Here is a 7,374-nt window from a genome sequence, read left to right on the forward strand (position 1 = left end):
TCAATCGGGTGTGGAGATCGTGTCACCTTATTATTATAATAATAATAATAATAATAATATAATAATTTTTTTATTTATACAGGTAGGCCTTTCATGGCACTCAAGGACACCTTACAAAATCCATAAAAGCAATGAAAACTATAAAAACCAATACAGCAACAAACATTAAATCCAGAGGCGGACAGAGTACACGGCTTCATTACTCAAGTACAAGTACTACAGTCAGATGTCTACTTCAGTAAAAGTACTTGAGTATCAAGAGTACATTTTCTAAATATTGCATTACTACTGCCACAGTGCTTACATTTATGTACAGAAACGTCCTACATGGAGTTATGAAAAATGTTAATACCTTGGAGAATGTAAAAGGAATTGAAAGTAATATCAAGTCATTTTCATCGTTTTACCACGTTGCTTTATTTAACATTAAATAAAGGCAATAGCACAATGGCAACGCTCTGACAAACCTCTGCTAGAGTTTTAATGGATGTTTTGCACCCACATTTGAACCTGACTGTGTTAAACACACACCGCATACTCAAGAACATCAGAGCAAATGCTCAGCTTACATTAATGTGGAATATCAGACAAGAAAATTCAGCTAACAATTGTGTGTACATGTGAGTTTCTCGGTTTCATCAATCAAATCAATAAACCTAAACCAGCAAAGGCGGCAATATAGCAATGTTCTGACACACCTCTGAAAGCTGATTGCTGATAGGCTGTCCTAATCAGTGTCGTCACAATCCAGTCACGTTTGAGAGGGAAACAACAAATTGAGGGTTTCCGAGATTTTTCTTTTTTCCTTTTTTTTTTTTTTTTTGAAGTAACGGGTACTCAGTACTCACGGTTATGGATAGAAATGTAGTGGAGTAAAGAGTACAATATTTGCCTCTCAAATGTACTTGAGTAAAGTCATGAGTACTCCCCAAAAATGATACTCGAGTAAAGTACAGATCCCTCAAAATTGTACTTAAGTAGGCCTACTGTACTCAAGTAAATGTACTCTGTTACTGTCCGGCTCTGATTAAAGGAATACTCCGACTTTTTGGGACTTTAGCCTATTCACCTTATCCCCCAGAGTTAGATAAGTCCATACATACCTTTTTCATCTCCGTGCGTGCTATAAGTCTGTTTGACGCACCCACCGCTAGCCTAGCTTAGCACAAAGACTGGATGTAAATGGTTGCAGCTAGCATACTAATCCAAATAAGTGACAAAATAACGCAAACATTTTCCTATGGTGCTTCCTCAGGTGCTGCGGTTATCACTCCGCCCAAGTAGCAGTGCTTCGCCTTCAGAGAATATAGTTCCCAGTATTTATACGGTTAAAATATGTCTGTGTCTCATGGGACTTTGTTTTTTGTACACTCTGTGACTATACAAACCACAACATGTAAATAGGAAAATGTTTGCGTTATTTTGTCACTTATTTGGATTAGTATGCTAGCTGGAGCCATTTACCTCCAGTCTTTGTGCTAAGCTAAGCTAGCGGTGGGTGCATCAAACAGACTTATAGCACGCACGGAGATGAAAAAGGTATGTGTGGACTTATCTAACTCTGGGGGATAAGTTGAATAGGCTAAAGTCCAAAAAAGTCGGAGTGTTCCTTTAAATCATATAAAAGCCTGCCTAAACATACGTTTTAAGATGAGATTTAAAGACCATGAGACTAGAACTGTTGAGAATTTCTACAGGAAGTGATTTCCATAAATGGGGAGCCGCATAACCAGAAGCTTGTGACCCCATAGTTGTCCGAGTGTGTGGAAGTGTAAGTGCAGAAGCCGATCTTAAAATGCGGGAAGGAAGGAGTGTGTATATGAACACGATCTAGAAGATATAAAGGAGCCAGGTTGTTAAGTGCTTTGTAAGTTAAAAGTAAAATCTTAAAATTTACATGGAGTTTAACTCCAAATGTTATAACTCTCTGATATGGTTATTTATTGAATGTCCAAAAATAGTTGATCAGGGAAGCATTATTGACCGCATTAGTGTTATTGTTAGCAAAAAGTACAAAACTCATTTGATAATTGACTGAAAGCTCATTTGCTCAACTGAAATAAGTTTAAAGTACTAAAATAAAAATAATTTAAAGCTAAATGGAAATTTTTAAAAATGGTAACGTTTAACAATTATTTAACGGTTTTAAAGCGGTGGTGTAATGCCCTTTTCACAAGATGTAAAATAAGTCTCTGATGTCCCCAGTGTGTGTGTGTGAAGTTTTAGCTCAAAATACCCCACAGATATTTTTATATATCATGTTAAAGTGTCACTTTTTGAGGGTGAGCAAAAACACACCGTTTTGTGTCTGTCCCTTTAAATGCAAATGAGCTGCTGCTCCCGGCACAGGGGGCGGAGCTTCAAGAGCGTGTGTCTTTTTACCTCACACACACACACACACATTCAAAATTTATGTTCAAACCGGAGTCAGACAATGATGGAGAGACTCGAGAAGAAGTGACAACATGTAGAAGAACAGGACATTTCTGAATGGTTAGTTGATGAATTTATGTAGATTATGTGTAGTTATCTTCTAGTCATTGATTAGCATATATCATGATAATCTATAAGTCATGTTCAGGGGGCGGGGTTTATGTAAATTCTAGGGTTGGTGATGTCACTAACGGGAGGAATGTCGTGTAGTCTTTACCAGCCGTTTGTTGTAGTCCTTAACTATTTCTGTAAAAGCAAATATCTCCCTTTGCTTTGAACTTTGAGCGTTGTAACTTTGCAGATGTTGTTTATGATCAAACAGCAACATTACACACTAACTAAAGCTAGAAAAGTGAAATAATAATCAACCATCCCTTTAAAATTAAAGTCCCCATGAAATCAAAAGTGAAGTTTTACTATGAATATGTTATCTATGAGCTAGTGCGCTCCTAAACAATGACGATTCACAGTTAGAAGAGAAGCATTCACAGCCTAGTCTCCCTCCAATGATTTTGATGACATCTCTGCACTTCAGCTTCTCATCAGAGTCTCTGTCCAATCAAATGCTCCCTAGAATCTGAAGCTCCGCCTCCTACACTATAAATAGATAAGCTGGCTGCAATTGATCACTTATTTTCCATTTTCTACATGGTGAATGGCACACGGTGCACTATATAGGCCAGGGGATAGGGGACGATTCAGAGAGTAAATACGCTTTCCATCAGGATGAATGAAGTCTAGTTTCATGCTAGTGTCATCCCCTATATACACACACACACACACACACACACACATACACACATATATACATATAATACTGAGACTTTTTTTTGCACCATATCTTGGTTTTTGGAAGCATTTTTATTAGTGCTATTTTTCGAGTGCAGGCCCTTCTTATTATTGTAAAGTATTAAGAAATTAATTAAACCCAAAAGGCTATATATATATATAACTAATAAAATAGCACAATCACACAGCCAAATTACAAAAATGTAAAAAAAAAAAAAAAAAAGCTAATTCAAAGCATCAATAAATAAGTATAATAAATAAAGTAATTTATTATTAATATATATTAATATTAAATTAATGTGAAATTAATTAAATGAATGTGCAAGAATGTTTTTAGGGTGCAAATCTCTCTCTCTCTCGCTCTCTGTCTCTCTCTCTCTCTCTCTCGCTCTCTGTCTCTCTCTCCTCTCTCGCTCTCTCTCTCTCTCCTCTCTCGCTCTCTCTCTCTCTCGTGTTCGTGACTGGCCTGGTGTGTGTGAAAATATGAATGAGGTATGTGTGTGTGAGAAAGGGAGGGATGGAGCGACTGCATCGTGAAGCGAGGAGGATTTACTCACTGACTGCACACCTTCAACTGACACACACACACACACACACACACACAGGCTGGTAAGTCTCTCTTTCTCTCTCTTATAAATCTCCATTACAGTGAGTTGCTTTTACTGTGTTTTTCTGTGTATTTGCTGGAAAGGTATTGTATAATGATCTCCTGAGAACATCAGTGTGTGTGTGTGTGTGTGTGTGTGTGTTATACGGCTGTGTTTGTATGCGTCTGTTGTTCCTGAATCACTGAAGGGCAAATTGACTCGAACAGCATTTCTATTCAGTAACTGAACTCAAATGGACAACATGTGTGTTGGTTTCTGATAATCAGAGCTCTGGTTCTCAAGTATATGCTCTTCATGTCTCATGAATGTTTTATCTTCTGCTATATGGAAGATGATATTTCTGTCCTCTCCACTGAATGATTTGTTTTAAAGTCCCCCTGTAGTCAATCATTTTATCCTTTAAAACTCATCTTTGATCACCAAAATTACATATTTAAATGTATTTTCATGTCTTAAAATATCTTGAATGTAACTCGACACCCTTGCCTCATTTAGTATGCGCGGTTCTATGAATATGCAAATGAGCCCCGCCTCCACTCACTCACTCACTCAGAGATCCACTGGTTGACGATCACACGTTGATCTGATTGGTTACAAGGTAGTGTGTGACGTCAGAAACACCAGCGATTTCAAACCGTGTTTTTGAGACTGTCTTTGGTTCACTGCAGTTTTAAGCAGAAAATACTCAGCAATGCTGTCCACTTATGAACTTACACATGATTAAAGCGTATTAAATGCATATAAACAACATTAAAAACGTGATTTTCACCACAGGGGGACTTTAATAATGTATTATGAGCAGCAAATGAAGGTGTGTTTGACTCACAGGCCGAGGAAGAGATATCACAGCATGAGAATATGATTGACATCAGCTATTTTTCAGTGATTGTTGTGGTATTAAATGTTGGATATTTTGATTCCAGGGTGCTTGTAAGATGCTTTAAAATATATCATAAGAAAATAAGGGTTAAAGGACACTTTAAAAAACTTTCGCTGATAATTTACTCACCCCGATGTTATCCAAGATGTCCATGTCTTTCTTTCTTCAGTGGAAAAGAAATGAAGGTTTTTGATGAACACATTTCTCCATATAATGGACGTCAATGGGCCCCAAACGGGTCAAGGTCCAGATGACAGTGTCAGCGCCGCTTCAACAGGCTTTAAACGACACCAGACGATGAATACGGGTCTTATCTAGCGAAACCATCGGCATTTCACAAATAAATAAACAAGTTTAAGTTTTATAAGCACAAACGCTCGCCTTGCTCTGTTCTGTGATGCCCATTCACAGAAAGAACAGAAAGAAAGAAAGACATGGACATCTTGGATGACATCGGGGTGAGAAAATGATCAGCAAAAGTTTTTTTTAAAGTGAACTAATCCTTTAAGTTTTGTGACATCCACACTGAACTGATGGAAAGCACAGACCTGGAGTGTTCAGAGGAGTCTTTAGAGAGTTACCACTGAACGCTTCTTGGCTGGTGTCCCGCTCGGCGTTATTAAATCCTCATTTGAATTACAGAGCCGGCTGATAAGTTTTACAATAGCCGACTTATCTGAAGCGTATGTGAGGTCACATCTCTCCTCGATTCACGTCTCAATCACTTCCTTTTCTGCCTGTCTCTCGTTCTGCATTATTGCTCATACTTCAGAGATCGTTCAAAACTCTACAATAAAAGTGGCAAAACACGACAGACCATCGGCTTCTCAGCCTTCTGGGAACAATTTTACAATTTTCAAGAACTGCGTTCTTTAATTAAAATGGTTATTGAGGGAGGAAAAAGAAATGTTATATATATATATATATATATATATATATATATATATATATATATATATATATATATATATATATATTAGGGCTGTCAAAAGATTAATCGCATCCAAAATAAAAGTTTGTGTTTACATAATATATGTGTGTGTACTGTGTATAATTATTTATATATATAAAAACACACACAATCATGTATATATTTAAGAAAAATGGGTTATATTTATATATAAAATATTTATATATTAATTATTTAAATGTATATACAGTATATAAATGCATTTATTCCTTAAATATATACATGAATGTGTGTGTATTTATACATAATAATTATACACAGTACACACACATATATTATGTAAACACAAACTTTTATTTTGGATGTGATTCATCTTTTGACAGCCCTAATATAAATATATATATATATATATATGAAGACTTCAGATGCAAAAGCCTCTAAATGCATCTGAAATGTTCTTCTAAAATTAGTATTTTTATCAAGCTTGTATATTTAAGTTCAGTAATTTCACTTTAAGACAATTAATTGGTCATTTTCATTGTCATTAATGTGAAATAACTGAACATAAACATACAAGCTTGATAAAAATGATCATTCTAGAAGAAAATTTCAGATGCACTTATAGGCTTTTGCATTTCAAGTCTTCATATATACATATAACATTTGCAATGTTATATAAGAAATACATTTTAATTGTTTAAATTTAAATGCATTGCTTGTATAATATTACATAAAATATATATATTATAATATAATTATATTAATGAAATAATATATGTAATTAAAATGCTAAAAAAACTAAAGCAAATTTAAATGTATTGCTTATATAATATTACATAAATTATAATTACAATTATATTATTTAATTCATATAATTATATTAAAATATATATATATATATAATTATAATTTATGTAATATTATATAAGCAATGCATGTAAATTTGCTTTTGTTGTTTTTTTAGCATTTTAGAGTAGTATTACTATTTTATTATTCATATATTTTATGTAATTTTATCATTATATAATTTATGTAATATATAAGAAATACATTTTGATAGTATTCTAGAATTTTTTTATTATTATTACTATTAAGAGTTTATTATTATTATTTTTTAGATTTTATTACGATTGTTAATTCTTATATTTTATGACATTTAATAATTTAGTCGATTTTTATATAAGTAACATGTTTTGATTTACATCTTGATTTGTCTTCTAGAATGTAATTTTATTATTAAGAGTAGGCTATTGTATTATTAATATTTTATTCATATAGGCCTATTTTATGTAATTGTATTACATTATGCGTCCCTTCCCTCACTCAGAACACACAGTCTCTTATAAAGCCGTCTCAAAGTTTTCTGTGTCCTAGAGAGCGACAGCAACACAGCTCAGAGAACAATGTTAGAATGGTGCGGTGTGTGTGTGTGTGTGTGTGTGTGTGTGTGTGTGTGTTCGGCTCAGAAACGTCAGCTTCAGTGCTGTTAACTCACTGGTGTGGATGAATCGATAGGAAGTGTGTTTTCCTCTCGAGCCACAGAGCTCTTCACATCGAGAGCTTAACCTCTCACACTACGCCTCATTGCTTTCACTTTAACCACACACACACACACACACACACACACACACACACACACACACACACACACACACACACACACACACTTGTACATCTATCTTTATGAGGACATTAATTGACACAATGCAATCTCTAGTAGTTTACCCGAACCTTACGCATCACAACTAAGTGCC

General features: G+C 34.7%; 1 long non-coding RNA gene across 1 annotated transcript in view; it reads left to right on the forward strand.

The window, feature by feature from the left end:
* The first annotated feature begins 3,679 nt into the window (after nt 1-3,679).
* LOC307007686 overlaps nt 3,680-7,374 on the forward strand; it is an 8,697-nt gene continuing 5,002 nt past the window's right edge. Inside the window, exon 1 of the long non-coding RNA XR_013799654.1 lies at nt 3,680-3,831. This is a non-coding gene — a long non-coding RNA (uncharacterized lncRNA). The remainder of the gene's footprint in view (nt 3,832-7,374) is intronic.

This window comes from Phoxinus phoxinus (assembly GCF_949152265.1).
Source record: "Phoxinus phoxinus genome assembly, chromosome: 12".
Lineage (NCBI taxonomy): Eukaryota > Metazoa > Chordata > Actinopteri > Cypriniformes > Leuciscidae > Phoxinus > Phoxinus phoxinus.